Source organism: Falco cherrug, chromosome 3, assembly GCF_023634085.1.
Source record: "Falco cherrug isolate bFalChe1 chromosome 3, bFalChe1.pri, whole genome shotgun sequence".
Lineage (NCBI taxonomy): Eukaryota > Metazoa > Chordata > Aves > Falconiformes > Falconidae > Falco > Falco cherrug.
The window spans coordinates 11,490,791-11,517,096 of NC_073699.1; the positions used below are offsets into that span (position 1 = coordinate 11,490,791).

General features: G+C 39.6%; 1 long non-coding RNA gene across 1 annotated transcript in view; it reads left to right on the plus strand.

Annotated features, from left to right (window-relative positions):
* Positions 1–25,587, plus strand: part of LOC129735485 (uncharacterized) — a 40,722-nt gene extending 15,135 nt beyond the window's left edge. The window contains exons 2-3 of the long non-coding RNA XR_008731177.1: positions 11,185–16,447; positions 23,717–25,587. This is a non-coding gene — a long non-coding RNA (uncharacterized LOC129735485). The remainder of the gene's footprint in view (positions 1–11,184; positions 16,448–23,716) is intronic.
* Positions 25,588–26,306: the final 719 nt, after the last annotated feature.

Consider the following 26,306-nt stretch of genomic DNA (forward strand, 5'->3'; position numbering starts at 1 on the left):
ATCTCAAAAATCATGGCCTCTGAGCTGACCACTAGCACTCAGGAGACAGACCGTGGGACTGCAACCGATGAAGTGTTAATGATTATTAGGAATGGAATTGAGAACAAACAGACAACATCCACATGACACCATAAGGAATCAGGGTTCCCAACATACTAAACTGTGTAATTCTGTCTCCCCATTTTAAAAAGGACGTAGCAGAACTGGAATAAATGGATGAAAAAGACAATTAGAAGTGCGAAACAACTTCAGCAGAGGTGATGACTAAGTGGAGTAAAAGTCTTATCTGGCTCATAGGGAATGCCGGGGAATTGATAAGAGTCTCTAAAACCATAGGAAGCAGGGTGAAGGTGCATAAAGATCAACCATTCATCTTCTCTTTTGACTTAAGAACTAGATGTCATTGAAAAGCCTTGAAAGAGCAAGTTCAACATAGAGGCAGCATTTCACTTAGTGTTAACTAGTGGAATTCCTTGACTGAAGGACTTGGGAGGAAGGGTCCAATGTGGCAATGCTTGTGCCATCACACCCAACTAAGGAATAAGCCAGCCCAACCAGACCAGCAATATATGTTCCTTATCTGCCTCCCAAGATGAGTATCAGAAGGCCAGCCTCCTCAAGGCTGCACATCACCATGGTGGATCCACTTGCATCCCTATTGGGAAACCTGGGTGCTCGATTACCTCTCTTAAATGCCTGTACAACAAAGAATGCAGCATGGGGAATAAACAGGAAGAATTACAGATCTGTGTGTGGCTGCAGGGCTGTGATGTCATGGCAATTACAGAGACATGGTGGGAGAGCTCGCATGACTGGACTGCTGTCATGGATGGCTACATACTTTCTAGGAAAGACAGGCAAGCAAGGAAAGGTGGTGGAGTTGCTCTTTAAATGAGGCAGAAACTGGAATGTATCGAGATCTGCCTTGGGGTAGATGCAGAATGAGTTGAGAGCTTATGGGTAAGCTCGGGAAGCATGGGTTAGGTGAGAGGGGAGTTAGGTGGAATGAGAACTGACTGAATGGCAGAGCTCAGAGGGATGTGATCAGCAGCACAGACTCTAGCTGGAGGCCTGTAGCTAGTGCTGTTCCCCAGGGGTCAGTGCTGGGTCCAGTCTTGTTTAAATTCTTCGTCATTGACCTGGGAGAAGGGACAGAGTGTACCCTCAGCATGTTTGCTGATGACACAAAACTGGGAGGAGTGGCTGACACACCAGCAGGCTGCACTGCCATTCAGCGAGACCTGACAGGCTGGAGAGTTACACAGAGAGAAACCTAATGAAATTCAACCAGGGCAAGTGTAAGTGCCTGGAGAGGGACAGCCCCATGCACTAGTAGAGGCTGGGGCTGACCTGCTGGAAGGCAGCTCTGGGGAGAAAGACCTGGGAGTTCTGGGGACAGCAAGTTGCCCATGAGCCAGCAGTGTGTCCTTGTGGCCAAGAAGGCCAATAGGGTCCTGGGGAGCATTAGAAGGAGCATGGCCAGCAGGTCAAGGGAGGTGATCCTGCCCCTCGGCTCTGCCCTGGTGAGGCCCCATCTGGAGTGCTGTGTCCAGTTCTGGGCTCCCAGTTCAAGAGAGACAGGGAGCTACTGGAGAGGGCCCAGCAGAGGGCTGCAGAGATGATGAGGGGACTGGAGTGTCTCCCTTGTGAGGAAAGGCTGAGAGAGCTGGGCCTGTTTAGCCTGGAGAAGAGAAGACTCAGAGGGGATCTCATCACTGTATACAAATATCTTAAGGGTGAGTGTCAAGAGGATGGGGCCAGGCTCTTTTCAGTGGTGCCCAGCGACAGGACAAGGGGCAACAGGCACAAACAACAACAGAACAAGTTGCACCTGAATACGAGGAAGAACAACTTTACACTGAGGGTAAGTTGTCTGGATGTGACTCTGTGACCTGCCCTAGATGAACCTGTTTTAGCAGGGGATTGGACTAGATGATCTCCATAGGTCCCTTCCAACCCTGACCATTCTGTGATTCTGTGACAAAGAAATTTGTGGACCCAAAGTTTACCTGGTCTGAAGAGAAAATTCATGCAAGTCAAGTTCGTGCAAGGGAAATCCCTCAAGAATTACTATTTTTCTAGGAACCACATGTAGCTTATGTCTTTTCTAGGTTATTCAAGGATTAAGAGTCCTCTTTCCCTACCTCTGTCAGCCAGCCTGGAAGCTGGTAATAGATTCACTTGAGAGGTCTCTCCAAAGACCGGCACCAGCTGAAAAAAGTCTTCGGTGAGCAGCAGAAGAGTAGAGAGATTCTGATATATAACGCTCTAGGACTGAGGCAAGGATGTTAGAAATCTGGATTTATTATACAGTAAATTGAAAAAGTCAATGAACTTGGGAATACTAAAATTTTCCATGGGGTCAAGAGATCAGACAAGTCCCTTAGAAATACCACTATATCCATGTCCCATTCTTATATTCTTTGCAGTAGACATCTATTACTGGCTATAGCAAACTGAGCTAGAGGCAACATTCGTCTGACCTGCTGCCGGTATTTTGTTTGATCTGAACCCTGTTTTTATAGCAACATGCAAACACGCAGTGTCAGGGCTCAAAGTGCATCCCCCCGCTCCTGGGGCTTTGGCTGCCTGGGCTTGGGGCCAGATTAGAGAGGGCACAGCTGCTGACTTGGAACACTGCTGTGAGGAAAACTAGAAGAAGCCTCAGCAGACGCTGCCCCTCCTTCCCTTGGGAGCTGCTTGTAGCTGTGGCTGTCGCCCTTGGCCTCTGCCTGAGCTATGTTGCAGTTGTGTTATAGCCATGCCCACACCCAGCCATGTAACCCCACCGATCAGGACTCCCAACCCTGACCCACGGACTGACTGCCCAGTGCACCCCACAACCAATCTTGTCACTGTGACTTCACATGGCAATCACTGGACCCCAGCTGTCCCTTGTCCTCAGCCCCAGCCCTGCTCTGCTTAGGTAGTTGGGGCATGGTGGGGCTGCACACAGCCAGGGATAGCACAGCCAGGGTAGGAGCAGTCCTGTACCTTCCATGCCCTGCCCACACCCCATGGCCCATGCTGCACCCCAACAGCGCAGCAGCACAGAAGTTTGATCAGTATCTTCTGCTAACATCCACCCTGGATCAGAAGAACACACGAATAAAACATGAGGAATCTGAACAGCCAGGATGCCTGTGACAGCATCCTTTGTCTTTAAAAGAAAAAGTATATCCTAGCACACTGTCATAATTCAGAAGAGCTTCATTTATACAGAGATTTCTACTGTGAAATTCTATTGATTGCATAATGCAACATTTCATTTTGGAATTGGCAGCTAAAATATATAAAGCCCTTTATCACAGGAGACTTCTGTCCAAAGTTAGTATACAGGATAAGTGGAAAAGAAGGATAAACACAGGCTGTTCTCTTCTTCGCCTGTGCTTTTAGAACAATGTTCCCCATTCCTGTCTCTGAAAGAAGCACTGTGAGAAATAACTAAAACTGTCTGCTTTAGTAGGATAGCAAAATTGCAAAGCTCTGGCTCTGAACACAAGTGTAAAAGTACATTGAAAGTCAAGAAAAGAGGGAAAGGGGGAAAACCCCCACACACCTTCAACTGACATTTTTTTTACTGTTTTGTTCGTTGAAGTAGATATTCCCCTAAATAATATATTGCGTTAGATTTTCAAGTACTACAGGTTTCAAAATGTTTGATATTTCATTCTGGTTTGTATACCTGTGGAGTTAATTTATTTGATTCTTTCCATAGTCATGAAGATTACATTTTCCTTTTTATTTTTAACATGGGAATCTCAGCTCATTTAGTCAGCTGATTCCAGGAACTAAGGTTTTAAAAGTAGAACATTAAACACTGAAAAATTAGCAATAAAGCTCTGAGAGTTGGCAACAGTTACCACCGCAAGGACTTTTCTTTTTAGCTCCTAAATTTTTACAGTTATGAATCAGTAGTTTGATGATCAAAACAGTAGAGGTCTTCTGATACTGCCTCCCCAAACCTCTCCTCTTAAAACTAAAATTCCCATAAAGTAAGTCAAAATAGCAAAAAGAGCAACAACTTTTATGCAGGATACGTTACATGTGCATATACTTTACTCCTCATCAGACACTTCACATTTCTTACTTTCCCCACCAATTTTGCTCATTTACTTAATTGTCTGTTACCATGCATAATGAATATCGCTTTGTCCAGAATGTGATGATATTTCTAATGGTCTAGAGTAACAGGCTTTACTGCTGTTATACTGATGACCTATTGACTTTGGTGTCTGAAAAAACCAGCATTTTTTCTGCCTCGGTAAAACGTGTTGTTAGCATTGAATCAATGACCAGAGTTCAAGCAGATTTTTCCTTTACAGTCAATTTAAAATATTCATTCTGTGAAGTCAGATCTACATATATTATAAAAATTAGAAGTTGAAATTAAAAATAGAATATGAATAGTTTCCACTTCACTCAAAAATGTCTTTTGTATTTAAGAAAAAAAAAAAAGAATGACTATTAGGAAGAAAATTGGAGAAAAAGAAAAAGTTCAGGACAGGCTTACTGGTAGTTTACATTAGAATGAATTTCACTTGATGTCTATGGAAATGAGAATAAGATTTCAGGTAAAGCTTTCTGAAATAACTGTATGAATGCAATTATGATAGATTACACAAAAGGAAAAAACAGGGTTTATTTCAGTAGACCTTGCTTTCCTTGAGGCATTACTGCAGACCAGAAATAAGACAATAAAACATGTCTGGGCTCAGGAAAAGCTGCTGATAACCCAGATGAGGAACACAGTTTTCTTCACAGCTACATTTAGATGGGAGTTCACCTGTACTAGCAAATTTTTGGGGAAGGTAGACCTTCCATCTTACTTTACTAGGTGATATTTGACTCTTTCCTTCATCCTCCCTCTTGGGTTGAAAGGGGAAAGATAGGCTCAACCTCTTGTGAGCATACCTATGAAAGGTACTCAGCAACTAAGTTTACCTTGCCATCTCCCTGCAAGGAGAAATTCATATACCTGGCTTCCCATTTACAATGCCAAATCCTAAACATTATGCCCTCCAACAGCCTCTCTCTCTCTCTGCTAAACCACATATTAACAAGACTGAAGGTTTCTTTCCAAAGAAGCCCTGGAGCATTTTGGCTGTTTTACATAGGGGCTGATTTCTTCACACGTAACAGAAATACCATAGTAATCAATCCACTAAGGGAGAAAAATTAAATGCTCCCCCAACTACTCAACTTCTAAAGGATTCCAACAGTTTCTGAATTTAATTACTGACAAGTTTAGATATGCTGGGAGATTCCAGGGCTGGTTTTATGCACTTTCCCTTGAACGTCTCTTGTCAGACTTTCTCACAGTTCTTCATAAATGAAGGCCCTGATTGTTTAGATTAAATTGGAACATTGTGTTTATGTCCATACAGTGTAATACTAAACATAAACAAAGTCACATGAAAATTCTTGGTATGAGAAAGGACAGATCTCCAATGTAACTCTGTTGTATCACAAAGCACATAATTTCTCTTAAAATCCAGAGAGAATATTGCTATTCAAATCCAAACAAATTACTACAATGTAAAAGAACGTATAGATTTATTCTTAATAAGGCAAGTGACGCCTGATTCTTTCCAGTGAAAGTTCAGACAACTTATTGTGGTGCAAATAAGTTCAATGCTAGCCCAAAAGTCAAGGTTCCTACCCAGGCTCAGATGAACACAGCAAACACCAAACAAACTTGTAAAAAGTTAGCTATATCAGTTCATGCATTTCCCACTCCTTCAACTGGGGAACATTTGTATGTATACAGAACCTTTAAATTTGAAATCAGAGTTCCCAGCTACACCGAGTTGGTGGACAGGCTCTTTCCCTTTTAGTTGCAACCATTCGCAGCAGCTCCTGGCTTCTAAGCACTGTAGCCTGAAGTCAAAGAAATTGTTCAAAGACAATGTAGCTGCACATTCATGTTCAGCTACAAAGGTCACATGCTCAGGATGCAGAGATCCAAGGAAAAGGCTGAAAAAGAGATTGGTGACTGGAAGCAAAGTTTTTGAAAACATTTTGCCTTTATATTCATGTCAGAATAGTCTCAGGAAAGCCTTTCTTCATTATTAAAAAACACTTCTTAATAAAACACTTGAAGAACCTTAACATTAAAAGGTTATTAAAAATTTCTCTTTCACACACAAACTAGAAAATTTCTCTTATATTTTCCCAATGTCTTTATAAAGCAGTCATCTTTTTTTCTTTTCCTTGTATTTAAGTAAAAATGCTGAGCAGAGGAAGACCACAACTAAACAGATAGCCAACTGCAAACATCCAAGAATGACTTCCTGATCCCTCCTCCATCAGTCCTTCCATTCTTACTACAACTGTGGTCCACATACCACCAGTAATGATATTTGTGATCACACTTTAGTATCATACTTCATAATATGAAAATCCAAGAAGTTGCAATTACACTCTGGAGTCAAGTGTTTATGTTACATACTTGTGAACTTGTCCTGACTGGTTAATAAATTGTAAGGAATCACATTATTACTTGGGAGATACTGAAAATACTAAGAATAAGTGTAAACATCTATGTAGCTCAAATATAGGAGGATTTAAAGGTGTTACCTTTTACTAATAGTTGTAGTGACTTTTTCATTGTAATGGACAAGAGGTCTAGGTGGATGTCTTTTAATGTCACTTAATAGGGATTGAACCAAGCCCTAATTAAACAGGCACTTTCGACTTTGAAGAACCAATGAAGCATGCAGACACAAATCCCAAAACAAAACAAAACAAAACACAACACATGACAGTACCTTTGGGTATTATTACAAGATGTTTGATATACCTACTATGGGGTTATTACAAGGAAACAACAACTGAACACAAAAGGATTATTTTGTTGCAAGAGTAAAACTTCAATTCTTTGCAGTACATGCATTCCCATGAAGTCATGAGAACTCATAAGTCATTGCTCTACCTCTGAAGACTTACATTTTCAGCCTGTGACAGTGTGGTTTAGCCTTGGTCCACAAATAAGCCCCATAAATCTATTTAGAAGCATTGGAAGCATGCTCATGCATGTGTAAGCATGTTTTGGATTTAATGAGCAGTGAAAAATTAAGTGACGATGACACTTTAGCACAGTTTATAAACTGGTATTTGAGAATGTACATGCTCTGTAGAGGCAGTTCTATGCTATTATTTGAAACAAAAGTAAACAGCTCAGTTTGTACTTCCCACATAAAAATGCCTCATTTCCTAATTTTACTTAATGTTGTGTAAAGACACCATATTTAGAAAATAACACCCAGCAGAGAATCGTTCTGCAAAGGTAGCTACTCTCAGGAACTAACTTTAGATGCATATGGCAAATCTTTCAGCTAGAGCTTACCTTGCACCAGAACTCATTCGCTGTTGACTGAGAATGAAGATTTTTTAGGTTACTTTTTTTTTTTTTTTTTTTTTTTTTGTGAAGCTGAATTGCCTTCAGCACGAAGACCTGAGCAGAAGAGTAGAATTGAATTGCATATAAAAACCCCATTTCACCAGTCACTGCTAGCTAGCTGGGTCCTTAGATACGTCCTAAGATAATACGTTTAATTTTTTAATACCATTAAAATTCAACCAGTAAGTGCCACAACCGCTCTTTATTGTGCAGTGCTGATGACACAAAAAAGATAGCAGCTTCTCCCCACAGACCCTCATCACACAGATTCCTTGGCTAGGCTTGAGGCTACCTGGTGCTTTCTTAAAAAAGGGGCATTACACAGGTGTTTTCATCATGAGCATAGAGCCAGACCAGAAGATGAAGTACCTTAGCTTGAAAGAAATTAATTTTTTATAGAGGAGATGTAAAAGTAAGGGAAACATAGTTGACACAGGTCATTGATGTGGAAGGGGACAAATATTAAAGGAGGAAAAAGCCATCTGTCAAAGTGAAGAACTAGGGAACGGGAGGGAAAAATATTATATCTATAGAAAAATGCACAGTCAAATAAAGGAGTTAACAAAAGGATTGGAAATAAGGAACTGGGAAAGTATTTCCTACTGGGAATAGCTGGCGAGTATATTATTCTAATTTAGAGAAACACAACTATGTTCTCTTTTCCCTTTTTTCAATCCAGCAATAAAATGAACCAGTGGACCTTTGCATTGCACTTGTAAGTAATCGAAGAAAACCCAAATAAAAAGTAAGGGAACCAACAAGTCTATGCTATAGCAGGAATCCAAATTAACATGGCAAAGTGGTTCAGCATACGTAGGAAAGAACAAGTAAGGCAGAATTGTTTCCTTAAACAACAGAGTTTGGAATTCAGCATGATCCCAGTTTTGAAGTTATAACTAGGAGACCATTATAACCTGCAGTCAGCAGCAGTTTTCTTTAGAAAATTCTTCTCATGGACTGCTATAGAGGGGGAATTAGACAAAAACTGAGCAGAACCCAGACTAAAAATGGTGCAGTGGGATTTTATTCTAAAACTTCTATACCCAAGGGTACAGGAATATAAGAAAATCATAAAGGTATTAGATGAAAGCAAGGTGGAACTTGTCAATAGGCACGTACAACAGGAGATCTCAGCTAAAGAAATGAGAATGGGTATTTGCAAAGACTACAGAAAGAGAAGTGTTTGTGCAGACATCAACAGAAGGCTTCCTTGTACAAAACAAAAGCAAGAAACGGAGGCAGGAAGGAAATCACAGGGAATAGCTTGAGTACTAGCCAAGATGCAGTTTCAGATCTGTGTAAATGTCAAGGTAGAGGACAGAAAGTGGGGAGAGCTCACATGTAGTGTTAAAAATCAATTCTCCAGTCAAACAAAATAGGGTCAGAATGAGGAAAAAAGAGAGGAAGGGGCAAGGACTTTGAACAAGAGTATTACTCCCAAAAGATATACTTTCCACCTGTAAAAATAAAACCCAGAGTCCTAGCAGTGCTGGTAGGCATGAATAACAAACTGCAAACATTAGCTGAAAGAGGAAAAGTGTAATATGATAAAAAAAAAATACAAGTTACAGGAAGAAGAATATTTAGAGTAAAAAGTGGTCAGGTGGAGAACACACTCCCAGATGAAAACTTAGTAATCTCTTCATCTTTCAGTTCTCAGATGAACATTGATGACCAAAATGTTGGAACAGAGGAGGAGGAAGAGACACTAGCATATACTCTTTCTGCCATTTTCACTTAAGTTAATGAAGACTGAAGGAAATTAAATGACTGCCAAAGGCACCAATTAATGCAAGGAGGAGAATTATTTTTAAAGGAACATAAACAGTATTAGAAGGAAGCAGAGCGTGTGAAGCTTCTCAGGTGTCAGAGAGTGCAGCAGATTCATTTCCTGATTTCCTTTTTTATCAGTGCTTACATAGCACTATTTTAAAGCTTTGCTGGTAACTCTTCCAGTCCTGCAACTCTTTTACATACACAATTTATCAGATACTAGGAAAAAAAAATAGCCTCGAAAATTATAACACCATCATTCATAAGAAACTTGTTTTGTTTCCATGATTGTAACAATGAAGCCTTACTGCAAGGTGAGAGAAGGATAAACCAGTAACTACAAAGGGAACATTCATCACCTGACCACGGTGGCTATGGTGCTGCCCTCAATAATAAACAAGACACATAGAAACAGCCATTTCTATGAGATGCATGTTTCACAGACACATCACCCAGAGCAATTCTTCTGGAGTGCTTGTGTGGGCGTGCTATGCTCAATGTATCTTCCTGATTCTGTATCCTTGTCCAATACATAGCTGTCGGGATGGTGGAGCAAAATCTAAATATGGGAAAGAAGCTTTAAAAGGGAAGCCCTAGAAATAAAATTTTAAATGGAGGCAGAAGGCAGATCTCTTGCAACAGAGCTGTGTTTAAGACTTTCTTTCAGTGTTTACCTTTCAGCCCTGATCGGAAGTTAAAGCACACTGAAAAATCCTTCTCAGGCTCATTCGTATCACAATCAGCAAATACCATCATGAAGAATATGAGGCCAATTTATGTTGCTCATCAGCAACCATGGTTGATATCAGAACCAGACTATGCAATTCTTTCTGAAGTATAGCTAATTCAAGGCAAATATTTTTCACAATTAACTCTTTGGATTACAAGGAATGCTAGGCCAGTGACTCAGTACAGCTAAGGTTTCGTCCTTCTTGCACAGGAAAATGTATGGTATAGCAATTTTTTCCCTAATTCTCATTTCACTAGGTGATCCAAATGATTCCTTTGTGGTGATCCACTAAGTGATCCACTAGGTTTCCAAATGGTAAAGAAAGGTTAAGAAAAGGAGGCTGACAGTTTTCACATTACCTTCAGAACCGATGGAGGCTGTCAACATGAAGCGCACATTTGCACTGTCTACCCACCTGACTTAAGTCAGGAACTCTTTCTGACACCTGGAACAGAGTCCATCAAGAAGCTGAAACCCATCCTTTTCAAAACATTTGGGACTTTAGTGGAACAAAACCTATGTTTTCTTGAACAGGAATTTACATATATGCCCTTTTTTTACAAGTGTAGGCATATGAATTGCCCAAGAACCAAGAACGCCATAGATGATTAAATCAAATTTTGAGGCTTCCAAGAAAAAACTAATGACAAGAATAATCATAAATGTTTCCTTTTTTTTCTCCCTGAAATTACTATAGGTAGAGATTTGAGGGTTTTTAACTGAAAAATCCCTTTCATTTTTGAAAGACACCCTGCTTGTATGCCCTTTTTTGAAAATTCAGATTGAGACCTGTGAAGAATACTGTATAGACTGTTATCTTCACTTTTGAAAGAATAAGAGGGAGTTAAAAAGAAATTGCTCATAAAATCCTACTGTGAAGCTCAGATGGCATGTGGGCATGTTCACAAGCTTGGTTGCTTTACACAGATTTTCTCAGTGAAGAAATCAAATCGACCCTCACCATAGGCTTCCTAGCATGATGCATTTCTGTGTTTTGAGAAGGCTGACTCTGGCACCACTGGAATGGCAGCACTGCAAACATAAGACATGCCCCAGTAAAGGTCCAGGTCTGGCCATTTTTAAAGCAAAAAAACAAAAGGATGCAATCCTTTCCTAGAAAAAGGAGTACAAGCTCTGCTGTCCATTATTGTGAAGAATAATCTACCTTAAAAGCCTATGAGTTATAGAATCACTCACTGTCAAGTTTAATTACAGGCAAATGAACTGTATGTGATCGAAAAGAGGAGTTTAATTTTCTGCTGCCTTTCCCTTCATACAGATACCAACAGTTGATACCAGAGTATGATGTGACTTTCTACACTTGCTTCTTTGCCAGTAAAAGGTAGCATAATTATACAAAGCGGAGAAAATGGAGAGTGTTGGAGAGGAATCAAGATTTTCCACTCAAAACAAAAAAGTCTTTCAAATCCTCTGCAAGCACATACAAAAGTTAAAGACACTCTGGAAGATGCTTTTCCCAGTAGTTGCTGCTACTACCATCCAGTGAAAGGCTGAATTATGTCTTTTCATGAAACTGCTCCTTGAACACCACCTACCTTCCCACACTCCTCCTCAGAAAGAGGAAGAATGTACTAAACTTTCTCTAACACCTCTGATGAAGTATGCTCGTTTACCTTCACGTGTCTCATTCTGATTTATTTTGCCTGACCTTGCTGTCCCAATAAGGGCTTGTCCAAACCTAATAAATGTGGCACCTAGGACATTCTGTTGATGGCTGAAAAAAAGATAAATGGTCATTCCTAAACCTTACATAATAGCAAAAATATTTTCAATTACTCATATCTGTCTGGGCATAATTTGATATTATACAAAACTGAAAATTAACATTTAGGGTACTATTCTGTCTTTAACAGCCATTGAGCATCCCCAGGAACAGGCAACCTACTATGGGAAAGTAAGGATCACAGGACATCAGTCTCTTTTTCATCTCTGGCTGACATGTTCCAAGTCATATGGCTTTATAAATTCTTACTGATCTCCATCAACATGTCTCTTTGATGTTTAAAGTCTCAGCTGGAGTCACATTTGTAAGCCAACAACTCCTTTCAAAATATTTATGTCCTTCCATTCAGAGTTCAAAACAGGGCAAGATTCTTTCTGTATTATCACTCAGAGAAAGCACAGTAGTTCTGTTGCACCAGTTTGAGGAACGGGCATGACATGTATTTCAAGACACTATACCTCATGTAACTTTTGGCACTAGCCCTGAAGAACTATAACCTTTTAGAAAATGAGAATAATGTGCTCAATTCTTCTCACATTAAGCCAGTTTTGACTGTACTGTAATAAACTTCAGTGGTCTGTAAGTTTTGCATGAGGAGAATCAAGCTATAACAACACTCTAAAAATGGAAATCGTCCACAGAGTTTACTGTGGCTCCAATGTATGCATAAACTATGAGAAAAATTCAGTGGAATGAGATGGCGATTAAATCAATAGGCTTCATTAAGCATTTATCTTAGAGAATTTAATAAATAATGACATCCTTTCTCTGGAAATTTTTAAGTGATGTGTGCTTTCTCTAGCAGGAGAGAAAATGGTGAATTTCAATTTATAAAGCTCTGTGTGGAGTATCGATTTTATGTATATCACCACAGATTTTGTTTTGCAAGACTTTTAGATTTATGGTTCCAGTGCCCTTCTGCTTCCTAGGTATTCTTGGCAAGATGCTGAAGCCGCCATCAGGGTGTCAGTTCTTTGGCTAGCTGATCCAGCGAGAGGGTGTGAGACAGCTAGAGAGGAGGAGCAGTTCCTCTGCTTCTCACCAATTTGCGCATCTTGTTCTGTCTGGGCTGGAGGGCTCAAGCCAGCTGCTGCAGAAGATACGTCATTTGCCACATAGAAAGATACACCCCGAATCATTCCATAACCCATATTCTAGATACCCCTATTCTCAAAGCAAGAGTGAAATAGAGGATTATATTAAATATAGGTGGCAGTTCCAACCTCTCTGCAGCTGAGCCTGACTGCTGCTGCTGCCTTCTCTTTCTCATTTGCATCCTCCCATCTGTTCTTGCTTCATTTCCTGCCACCCCACACAAATTACTACACTCCTTTCTCAGTCCTCCTCCATCTCTTTCCTTCTCCCATTACAGCTACAGTCACTGCCTTCTTCTTTGCCCCTGTATTTCCCAGGCTGTCACATTCCTTCCTTCTTACCCAGCTTCAACCATCACAAGTCCTTCCCTTCCTTGCTCTGCCTTGCCTCTCGCCACCCGCAGCTGTGGCAGTGCCAGAACATGACCACAAAGCTTCCTGAACCTGCAGACTTTATTACAAATCTGCCCCTGCACAAACAGTGTAAAAACGTGTCAGTCTATAAACCTTATGTGACATTACATTGCACTTTAATCTCTCACCAAGCAGTGTTGTAGATAAAAGATGTCTCATTTAAACAAGATATTTTTTTTTCTTTTGCATTTCAGTTAATTATTCTTTCAGGCACAGCACAGTGAAAGAAATCTCTGTGCATTCTTTCAGCCCCAGGAATTTTACAGAAAATTCTGATGACTTTCTGGCTACGCTATTTGAGGAACAGGAAATTACCAAGGGAACTCCCCTGGAAATTATCTTTCAATATTTTCAACTTTGTATATCTGAGAACAGTGCACCACACACAACAAAATAATGGAATACAGCTACTTCAGAAAATACATGGTTCCACACTATCTTCCCTATATTAAATCCATTAAATGGCAAGCAGAAAATGCCTGTGTGGTTTATGATGAATCAGCAGAGAACAACATGGCCACTGAGGTGCCAGTGCAGCTCCAGATATACTACAAAGACCACTTCACATTGAAAGCGTCAACTACTTTTACGAGGGGGTGCCTTAGAAGACTGCCCAGGTGATTAAGGGATTACCTTGCCAAACTACAAGACAGAGCTTTTAACCACAGAGAAAGCTAAACTGACAACTACAGTGCTGTGGTTTACTTTAAAGCCTAATATATTTTCTGCACTGTTTTTTTTTATTTATTTATTATTTGACAAATGTAAACTCTTTAATGCAAAACATAGGAAGCCATATTCCTATCATCAGGCTTTCCCCTATATCCATGCTTGACCAAATAGGGACCACTTCTGTTTCAACTTAAACCTTGTCCCTCTACAACTACATACTTTCACTCAACTGCAACAATCCACAGCGAAGTTCTCTTTTCAGGCCCTGCTTGTGCTTCACTCCCTTTGCACCCATGACCTTAACGTTTCAAAAGGAATGGCATAACACTTTCACAAACCCACTGTGAAGCCCATGGGGAATTTTGTCTGTAAGGTATTGTGGTGGAAAGGAATTTCATGAGGATGTAAAAGATCTACTTGACTTCCATATCTGTGTCCTTCTCTAGCAAAGGCAAGTCAATTCGCTGAGGAAATTTATCTTTAGGAAAGAATTGCTGTGATGCAAGTTGACCCTGCTTTATTTCAAGTAGGCTCATTATTATTTTGTGAGTGATTAGATGAGAAGGTCCAGCGGATTGATGCTCTGTGAAACAGGTGACAAAACTCCAGAGAAGAAAAGACTTTTTTTCCCGCCTGTGATTTGCATTACCCCTGGTCTGCAGGGGCCTAAAGATTATTAGGGAAAGCTAATCAACTTATGATTCATGGGTCCACTCCACCCCAGGATTTTTTTTCTGCTCACTGAAAAAGCTTGAAACTCACTGCTTTAGACCCCTTACAATCAGATTTTCTCTGTATGATTGCATTCTGCCAGAACAGCTACATAAGAGGATTTTAGTGTTTTCACTAACAGAAAGAACAGCAAATTCAAGTGACAGAGAAAGCTTCTTCTCTGTACTGCCCCATACCTACGTGTCACTATTCTTACCCACCTTCAACACCAGCAGACCCTGGCTTCAGATAGGGCCTGATGAGAGTGGGCTGAATCCACCTACACAGAGACGGATTTCCCACACGGAATCAGGAACTGAAAATGTATGTAAGTAATTGATGTGTACAGCTGGTGATATTTATAGGTTAAGAGTCCTCTGACTTTTCAACCACACATTTGGGGATTTTGTTGTTATGGAAGCTACTCAACTGTCTTTGCTCTCTTTACTAAGTGTCAAGGAGGAAAGTTGTACTTGCAGAAATGTAATACCCTGAGCCTCCAGACTGAAAGCACATAAACAGGTCTAATGTCATAGGGTAGCCTTGAATCAGGCCCACAGAAACCAGTTCTCCTTCTTCGGTATCTTGAATTTTTGCTTTGATTTCAAGTGGGGAAGAGGGGACTCACATGACATAATCTGACTATGTATGCCCAAAGGAAGAATTCATTCTGGCTACTTACTTCGTATGAAGTCTTGCATAGGTTTATTTTTATATCTGTGACATCTTTATTTACTGTTGGCTCTTTCTAAAAACAATAAGCCCTTCCTGTGCTTTTTCAGACTATTGTAAGTAAGCAACTCTCCTTTTGGTTTTAAAATTACCTTTTGGGAAAGGAACATTTGTCCTACATAACAACCAGTAAATTAAAGAGGACGTTGACCAGAAGATACATCTGTGTCTATTACAGCAAGTTTGCTGACTTCCTGCATTGTTACTTCTCTACTGTTTTGCAAGTGTGGGCCACAATCCATTCTGGGGTGAACAAGAAGTCAGAAACTTCTCAAGTGACAGATTTTCCGTGAAAATTACAACAGGCAGCTACGGTTTTACATAGACCTGGACCTTCCCCACCTCCCAACTTCTTTCACATTGGTTTATACCCAGATTTTCAAAAGACTTCAACCAAAGTAGTAGACTATTTTGAAGACTTTAGAATCTTGGAATTTAAAAAAAACCCAAAAACCTCATAAACCTGGAAATCTAGTCTGTGTTCAGTACCTGGCCCAATGTTTCAGGCTATCTCTTTTTTAAGCTTTCAAAATCTCCTGCAAGATCTAAGAAACCTGCTCAAACTGTTTCTGCACAAGTTCTACCCCACTCAAAAATATGGGATCCTTAGAACAGTTGGAGCAAATCACAAAGGGATTTTTTAGCTCAATAGCTCTTTGCGAAAAATTACTCTTCATGTTTCTGTTTCCTACCTTCCCCATTTCCATCCTTCCATTCTTCCACTTGCATTATCCCTCAGGTAAACTACATTCTGCTCTTCTTTTCCAGCCCACCTTCCAGTACCAGTAAGTACAAGTCCTATATTTGCTTAGGTTTTGACAGCTGACATTAGCATCTTTAATTCCACCAGTTTGTGGAAAGGGTTGAAAGGGACAATTCCACTTGGTTGAATATTTTGAGAAATAATTGTTTGTTCTTCATCTTTCATTCTCCCTCCTGCCCAAGTAGAAGTGGAAAGGCATCCCTGATCCATGCTTTGTGCTTGCTACAAATGGTTTCCCTTTTTTTTCTGTTTTGAAAACCTGCAGGTGTTTTGAGGGGAAAAGAAGAAGAGACATGAGGGCAGCCCTAGGCTTAAAAGAGAGACAGAAGGATATGAGACTTCTGGAGATCAGTTTTGTTGCTGGATGAGGAGAGTCTGAAAGAGAGACGGCCTATGAGCAAAACCAAGGCAGGTACGTAACAAGCTGAGAGAACAAAGCAGGTTGTTGATCTCCAGAAGCAATTATCAGATGAACTTTGTGAAGCACATAAAGCAAACAGGACATGCAAGACTGGTGTCACAGGTAGTAGAGAAATCAATCAGTGAGATTGGATGGGAAGACAAGGTGCTGTCTGGCAAATTCCACAGGCTTGTGCTCAGTGGTTGTCAGCACAGATTCAGGCCAGAAGTGACAACACAGATAGTAGCCACGAAAACCTGACCATCCAGTGCTGCTATCAAAATCACAGTGGTTTTTTGCTGACTATTAGAAAGTATCTTCTGAAAGGTCTGTTCCCTCTCATCCCAGCCACCCTGAGCAGGGGGTAAGCCCTGGCAACATATCAGGAACTAGAACCTACTGCTTTATACCTGTCTGTGACTGTATCTGATTTAGGTAACACCTTTTTATCTGCAACTTATCAGTCACAGGCAATGCTCAGAAAATGTTCTCACTCCTCATACACAGTGAACCTGGTCCAAATTTGTACCCTCTCTTAGGTTTGTGCAGTATGGGTACCAAACAAAACTGACATCCTAGGACAAAACAGCTTATTGCATTTGGGAAACAGCGTCTGGACCTGGTTTGCAATTATAATGAAGGCACACAAATAAACACAGAGGACTCGAGTGACACAGGCAGGCTATGAAACAGAAATAAACTGACAAGGTCAATAGAAATGGTGCTAGGAAGGCACTGAAGACATCATTACACTAGAGGTTAAACACTGAGCTGTTCATTTAGTGGTTATCCCATTAGTGCATGGATTGGAAACAAAAGTCGTTAAAGCGACTTTATATTTAGAAGTAAGCTTTGTTTCACCCAAAAGTGCACTGTCAGGTATCATAAAAATGCCATTCCTCTTGAGGCACTTTGGCTTCTAGCAAATCAGATCCAGACTGCTGTAGTGTAACTACACCCAAATACATTTTGAGCTCATAAGAAAGATTTGCACCTATGAATTGCATTCATCTCATCTGGAACAAATGTATTTATTCTGAGTGAGGAGGTACAGAACAAAATGCTCTTGAGACACAGAAAGTTTTTATTCACTCCTTTGATTCAGTATCTTAAGGTTAGTCATGGCAGGTGCAGACACTATTTCTTTTCTTTCTTCATGTGCACAACCAGCTCATACAGTTTCCTTCATTAATGGGGAAAGATTGCCTCTTAAATAATGACTTTTATTGACAGGACTTTATTTTTTCTTGCATACTGATTCAGTCAATTTAAATTAAACTATTCCCCCATACAACTCTTTTCCTCATTTCAACCCCAGCTAAAGTAATGGATCCTATACCACAACTTTTTTCTAAACTCAGAATGTTTTCTTTCAACAAACTTATTAACACCAGTTGTTATTGCCTTATTCACTCATCTTTAAGATTCTGCTCTGTTTTATTTGTGACCTTGACCCACTAGGTTTTGGACATAAAATTTGCTCTTTTGCTACTGGCTTAGCCTGATTTTTTTTTCCAAACAATTTTCTATTTACCATAGATTTTCTTACTTTTGAAAATTTTCCCTTTGAAATTTGAATTTCCCTTGTGAAAGGCTAGGGGAAGAAAAGCATGGTTTTATTTCAAGATTAAAACTGGTGATCTTTTCCTTTGAAAGTTACATGGTTTGGAACAAACACTACAAAAGGACAAGGCAATGGCCTTTGTATCAGGAAAATGTGCTTCATAAATATGCATTCAAAATAGATCGTGCTACAAGCCTTCTGGTGCTGGGGGAATCATCCAATTTTGCGTATGTAGAGTAGAGGTTAACTAGGGTTCAGCAGTTAAAACTGTTCTTCCACTCTGGTTTTCCAGAGATAAAGAAACACCAGCTCCCCATCGCATGTGCCAGATCCCAAGTAAGGAGCAGGCATCTACTTGACTCCTACACAAAAGAAGAATAAGATAGGATAAGCAAGTAGATGTGGCAACAAGAGGTGTCAGGAGGAGTAGGGAAAAGGTGGCTAAAAGCAGCAAACCTGCAAACCAGTGAAAAGATGCCCTGAGGGATAGGTGAGACAGATTTGATGAAGTGTGTGGGCATGGAGCTGACTGGGCAAAGGTACCACAATGCAAAACTGTGAGATTCAGAACAGACCCAGGGGGATAAGGAGCAAGTGTCTAGAGGCCAGACACAGAGTGAAGAGATGGAGGGGACAGAAAGGTGAGAGTAATTTTCTCAGAGCAACTTTGTAGAGCTCTGCCGAAATACAAAATGCAAAGTTTGTGAGTGTGATGAAGACCTTACATGTGAAAGAAGGAACAAAACATGAGTGTGGCCCTGTTTTGACTGTCTTTGCTTGTGCTTATATACAATTACAAGGTCAAAATTTAATGTAATCTTACACCCAATGAAAATCTTAAGGGAAAATATGTCCAGTCCAGTACCTGAGTAGATGAGCATTTAAAGAGAGAAATTATAGAACTGCACAGACACAGAAAGAAAACAACAGATTGCAACATGACTCTAGAAAACAGGAAACAAAATCAGAGGAGTAGACTTACAGTTGTTACAGGCAAAGGGTATCTTACACTTCAGTGACATTCCATTACGTCAGCAGTAGGCAGGGAGAAATCTTAATGCTCCTGAGCATTTTAATTCATTAATAAATACTGTTACATGAAAGACTCCTTTTTCCATCAATCAAGAATGTGCAGAACAACGTGTCAGAGCTCTGGCAAATTACACAAAGATGATTGATTTGTGCAATTACCAAACTCTACAGGCTGAACTAATTTGTGATAGAATAATGACAGGACAAAAATCCAGTCACTCAAATGAGAATGCTTAGTGATCCCATTAACTCTACAGAGAACTAAAGACTTGCACAGCTAGTGAACAAGCTCACATCCAAATAGAGAATATAAGCAAAGCAGTCACAAAGGTATTTCAGAACGTAGAGCAAGGAAGGCATGAAAATTTACTGAAAATTCAACAAAGGCAGGCATACAAATACAAAGCAGAAGAGATGAACAAAATCCAAAGATCTATGGCTATTGTGGAAAAAATAAAAAGATAATAATGAAATGCCCTTTACACAGGGTCACATGCAAATATCCTGACAAGACAAGTCATTATGCAAAGGACTGCAGACAAAAAAAAAATGCCCCCATATTGAGAAAGTAAGCAGTGACTCAGAGATCTTTGCATGTATGTGACATCAGTGCAGTGCAAAACAGCAAAAAATAAATGGACTGTGAAGTTCAGACTAGCACCAGATGCAAAGACAAGGCAGCAGAACACAATAAGAAATGGAATGCAAATGAACAGTGGGCATCAATGTGTGTGAAAGGCACAAAGACCTCTTCAGAAGCGTACATGAAGAGAAAAGGAAACAGCAGAACCAAATAGCAAATTCTTTGATAATGTAATCAAACAAAATTTTAAATTCTCTGATAATATAATCACAGCACTATGAGGCCAAGTAAATTAAGAGTAGAATATCAAGTAAGAAGTAGAGTAGATAGTTCAGGGAGTACAAATGTTAGAGAGACATTTAGCCTTACTATCTTATGCATGGTACACAAGACAAGTATGTGGTACCAAGTTCTGCAGAGCTGCCCTACACTATGAAATGAATAGCAATTGAGTCAAAGCATGAGATCTTCGGCCAGCTAGAAAGACATCTATCTTTCTGTAAGAAGGAAATGTAAAACAGAAGGCTAAGGGACATCTCTGCCTTTGTTGCAGGGAAAGGAGGTGGAAAGAGTTCAGTAACAAATCTTTGAGAACAAATATGAATACGTGTTCCCATATCTTTCTGTGTTGGGCACTCACAGAGCAACCTCACCTCTGTCTCAAAACAGCAGGACTTCACACAAACTGAACATGTAGCATTTTTGCCTCCTATATTCTTTATCGTAACAGTCATACTTAAGGAAAACAGAAAAACTCCTAAGAGATCAGAGCCACTCTGAAAAAAAGGCAACAGAGAAGGACCATACGGAAGCCTACAGGTGAATTCATCTCCCCTAACTGCAGGCAGACAGAAGTTACACGTCCTCTAAACTGCTTGCTTACTCTGCCCTGAAAGTTAATAGACAGCTATCCCTGGATGAGGTAACTGTCCTGGAGGCACTTGTTTCTTCCTACTGATTTCAGCTGGAACTTTATAGCTAGCTCAGAGCACAGCCCTACCTTTTTGCTCGCTAAAGCCAGGAAGATGCCATATGTAGAACAATGCAGGAAAGGAATCAAGAAAAATGTGGGGGAAATGTACACATGAACTTCAGTCCCTGAAACAAAAAAAGGAAGTGAAGCTGTTACTGCAAATTACTGCATTATCATAGGCCACTAGGAATTAAATTAACTGCCCTAGTAGTCCTCTCAGACAAGACCACAAGACATTTTAGCAGCTATGATACCCCAAAAATACCACTTCAGCCAACGAACACCTACTTACACAACTCAAAATAGAGAAACAATAAAATCCAATTTGTCCAATGCCAGCCAAATAAACAAGCTAAATAAATTATTTAAAATTGTTATATACTACCAAAAGAAAGGTGAGAAAGTAAAAGTCACAGGATCACAGAATGGTTGAGGTTGGAAGGGACCTCTGGAGGTCATCTGGTCCAGCCCCCCTGCTCAACCAGGTTGCCCAGGATCATGTCCAGATGGCTTTGGAATATCTCCAAGGACGGAGACTCCACAGCCTTTCTGGACAACCAGTGCCAGTGCTCAGTCATCCTCACAGTAAAAAAAAAGTGTTTCCTGATGTTCAGATGGAAACATCATATGGCACCATTCTTAAATTCCAAGAGATAGTCATAAAAAAGCACGGGCCAAGACTTTTGTGACAAACTCTCTATAAGAAAATAATGTCATTGAGGAAAAGGGGTAGTGTTTGACCAAGCAACAACTTTTTTTCTTCACTGCCTATTGCACCAATATATCACAGCTGATCTGTAAGAAATGCTGGAAGCAAGTCATGAGGTTCACAAGGAGTTCATGCCATAGTCATTTTTAAGACTGATTATGAAAGACATTTTGCACCACACAAGAAAAGATTGCGTAAAACAGGTCAAATGGTTTGGTTAAAGACAACTAAAACCTGAAGCAAACTCTTAGGGTGAGGAAAGACACCACATTTACCATACACACTCTATAAGAGAATGAATTTGATGGCAAGTGAAGCTAGACCACCACAACAGGAAAAGCTGTAAATTTGTGTTCACAAGTTTTCCTGTATGAGGCAACTCAATATTAGATTTGTATTTTCACTGTCAAACAAGACTGCAATGTCATTGAGCTGAATAGCAGGAAAAGAGGATACTGGGAGATAAGGTGTTTTTCTGAAATTCACTTGCATTTAGTCTTTAGCAAATAAGAAGGAACATCTTCAGAAAGACATGATTAAGAAAAGGATCCAGATCTATGAACCAATTAAAAAAAAGGGACAATACCTCTGGAACTGGCCTCTGAGTAGGACTGCTGGTAGATAATTTTTCCGAAAGTGTATTTCCAAACATAAAACCAAATTCTGAAGGTTAGTCTTTGCTAAAATAAGGTTGATGGAATTCTTTCATATTCTTTCATATTCTTTCATCTTTAATCTTGTTTAGTAACAAGATATTTCTTAAAATGGGCTCACAAATGCCAGATCTTATTTTTTCCCCCCTTAGCAAATAAATCTGCTTTGAGTTATGCAGAGATATACTCCTGAAATACTTCCCTATCAGAGGTGCATTTTGACAATCTACAAAGTAGGAGCACATGCTTACCATGTGGTTGTAATGATCAACATTAGTGATATTCAGATACATATCAGATAAGTAGAGGGAAAGCTCTTCTTTTACTGTTTATCAAGCCTTTTAGCAAAAAGCAGCTGGTAGCTTATAACTCCATTAAAAACAAAACAAAACAAAACAAAACAAAAAACCAAACAAACAAACAAAAAAAAACCTGAAAAAATGGATATCAAAGAGCTCTAACAACAGAAAATGTGCTCCACAATTTAAGGAGGATGTTGAGGTACTTGAATGCATCCAGAGGAGGACAACAAGGCTGGTGAAAGGGCTGGAAGGAATGTGTCCTATGAGGAGTGGCTGAGGAGTTTGTCTTTGTCTACTGTGGAGAAAAGAAGGCTGAGGGGCAACTTCATTGTTCTCTACAGTTTCCTGAGGAGGGGAAGAGGAGAGAGAGGTGCTGACCTCTTCTCCCTGGTGTCCTGTGAGAAGACATGTGGGAATGGTTCAAAGCTGCACCAGTGGGTGTTTAGACTGGACATTAGGAAGCAATTCTTTACCAAGAGGGTGGTCAAACACTGGAAGAAGCTTCCCAGAGAGGTGGTCAATGCCCCAAGTATGTCAGTGTTGAAGAGGCCTTTGGACAATGCCCTTAATAACATGCTTTATCTTTTGGTCAGCCCTGAAATAGTCAGGCAGTTGGACTAGGTGATCATTGTAGGTCTCTTCCAACTCAAAATATTCATTTCTATTCTATTCTATTCTATTCTATTCTATTCTATTCTATTCTATTCTATTCTATTCTATCCTATTCTAAGCACTCTTGAGAGAATTGACCAGTCCTATATGAATAGAACATGGACCAAAAAGCAATAGATGACAAAATAGATTTAGCATATCCCAGCATGAGATGAAGCAAGTGCAAAGCAGTAGTCAGTCATCATAAGAAAGACTTAATGTTTTTCCAGCATCTTGATAAATAAGCAAAAGACTTTGTACCAACACACAAAAGATGTTACTCCCAAAACAAAATAATAAACTCTCACTAAAGCTGGTATTGATTTATCTGAAATCGATTTTCAAGGAATGTCCCTGAGAGTTCAGTATGTGCACAAGTTATGTTATTCATGTTTCATTTCACTAAATCCCATGAAAGTGACACAAGGAAAGTTATGGTATGAACATCCTAGTACGGGTCTGTTTGACATATATTTATAAGAAATGGTCAGGAATTTAAAAGCACTTACAGAAAGTACTTGATGGTTGTCATCACACAAAGAGCAGAATAAAGCCTGGGAACTGCTTTTTCTTGGCTGCCATTTCACATCAATCGAATGTGAATGGCAAGGAATGGAGAATCTGAGAAAGGAACTATGAGAAAGTGTCTGTAACAGGGGCAGATTACATGGAAAGGAAAAAAAAGAAGCAGAAAAGCCTATGCTCCTAGAACACACTGTCCCAGAAGGAAGCCTGAGGCTTGCGAATCTCATCTCCCACCCTCTGTATGGAGTCACTAGGAAACCCACTGGAAGACACCCCCTTTCTTTTGCAGCACAAGCTACGACAGAGGATGACACCCCACTACTGGCACGATGGCAAGCTACAGTAACCCAAATGGCAGGGGTCAGGGTGGCACCAGTCATGCATTTGAACGGTGACATCTGAATATGGAAAGGCACACTGGAAGCTGGAAGTTTGATCCACTGCCTTTCAGCACACACCTAATACCCTTCAGCTAACAGTGGCTTCTACTGCTAGAATAGTCTACCTTTTTTCAACCTAACTGGCAGTAAAATGCAAAAAAAAAACCCTGAGATGTGTCTTATGACCAACAGCTAAAACAAGGCTAATTGCTCCCAGGGAGAACGCCACCATGTATTCTATGGAGTGATACAAGGTTGAGCTTAAATCTTAATCTAGTTGGAAGACAGCTATTTTTAGTAGAATTCTAACACACGGAACCAGTACCTTTTAGTTCAACACTTTCTGAAATTTTCCCAAATGTAGAAAAAAACCCAAAATAAAATAAAAGATGTACACAGTAGGACAGAAGGTATCTGTGAAAAAATCTGGGTTTCAGTTCAGTGATCAAAGTGGAAGTAACCCATGGAGATACTGAAGATTTAGACTAGTGTAATGAGAAAACAATTTTTATTGGAGACAAAAATGTCAATTAAAATGTCTACAGTCACAGCATTTTGCTTTTCATTGCTGCATGACAGCCCAATATTTCTTCAGATAGCAGGGATAAGCCAATTCCACAGCTTCAGAGAAGCACAAGTGAGCAAATTCAAATAATAATACCGTAGCAACAACCCCATGATCACCTCAGTGTAAGAAAACTGGATCCCTCTGGATCACTATGTGGATGCTCAAGATACTGACATGGAAATCCTGCAACCTTACAGAACTGTTTTTAATACACTTCTTTCACTTTTTCCCCTATTGTCATTATCTAATTAGAGATGGGATGAATCTGTTTTTCCACCTTTCTACACTATACTTTCCCTTCATGCCACAATTCATAGTAATTGATACAAAATAACTTCAGCACTGAACTGTTATTAGCCACAGCTTAGTGCAATTCTATTTTAAGTTTGCAACAATCTAATTTACTTTTGCTATGCCAATCAACATCAGTATTACATATGAAGGGGAAAACGAAAAAGCCAAGTTTATTATTTCTGGTAAAAAAAGAACCTAAATATTTTCTCTCGGGATTACATAAGCTTGTATCTGCCAGAAAGACATGTGGCATTGGAAATCCCGTGGTTCAAAACTGAAGGTAATCTGCAGGCATCAGTGAAGAACAAATGGGAGACAGCTGCATACGAACCAGAGGAGAGACCATCCAACTTCTGTGTCATTTACAGAACTTACCTTTCACCTGCACACCTCAAGGATCACAGCACCTTCCCTTTCCTCCTGTAGGAGCCATGACAAGATGAGGTGGCCCACTCACTTCAGCCCAACCTGACCAGAACAGCCACTGGTAGCCAATGTGCCATCGCAGAGTAGCTGACATCGTGAACAGATGCTCGTGACTGACCAGGTGTTTCACATACTGAAGCCAACAAAAAGCAATATCAATGACAAAACAAAATAAATAAATTAAAAAAAAAAACAAAAAACACCCTGAGATCAAATAAAAGCTGTACTTTATGACAAAAAAAAGGTCTTAACTTGCACATGCTGTCTGGAAAGGAAACCATATGCTCATTCTGCATAACCAATTAATTTTGAAATATATTTTAATTGCATCTGTCCATATCATAGTCTATAAACCTTCTGGCTTGCTATAGGTTTCTCTATTCTTTACAGGTATCACTATAAAAAGTTCAACTATTGTCTCTCAGTGTGAACTAAAATCTCACGTTTACAGTGACAAAACAATGTTAAAATATTTGACTTCAGAAACCCATATCTTTCATCAAAATTAGTGTTCCTTTCTATCCAATAGGTCAAAAAAATCTTGCTCACAAAGAAAATTCAAATAACTGAAGAGGGAGGCAGGGGTTCTCTAAATCAAGCGGTGCTGATTTTACTTCTTGTCATGACTACAGGGGTTTAAACTACTCTTAGAAGCAGTCTTAAGATTAATCTTTTTTGCATAAATTTGTCTGCGTATACTGCATAGCAGTGACTGCTACTAAAGAAATATTTCACCAATAGACATTTTAACTTCTAAGCAAGCCAAGAATTAAAAATCTAAATATTTTGATAAAAGGCCAAACATTGCACATATTAAAACCATCTTTTTTCCCTAAGAAATTGAATAGAGCTTGATTACAAGTTTTATTTTTTAGTTTTATTTTCTTTCCTTGACATTTCTGAAACTGATTTAGGAACAACAACAACAAAAGCCCTACCAAACTCTACCAAGAAACTAATACAAATGAAAGTGAGAAAAAGACTAAATATGCTATTTGGACACTTAGCCAGCACTTATTACACCCAGCTTTCAAGAAATGTTTAATATTCTATTGATACTCCATATATTTTTTCACCTTAAAATGTAAGTGATCCTATGGCTGATACACAATGTTAAACACACAGATTGTAGATTCCAGTAAGGGGGCAAGATCCAGGAGGATATGATGATAAGATCCAAGAATCCAAGATTTTGTTCATACAGTTACAAA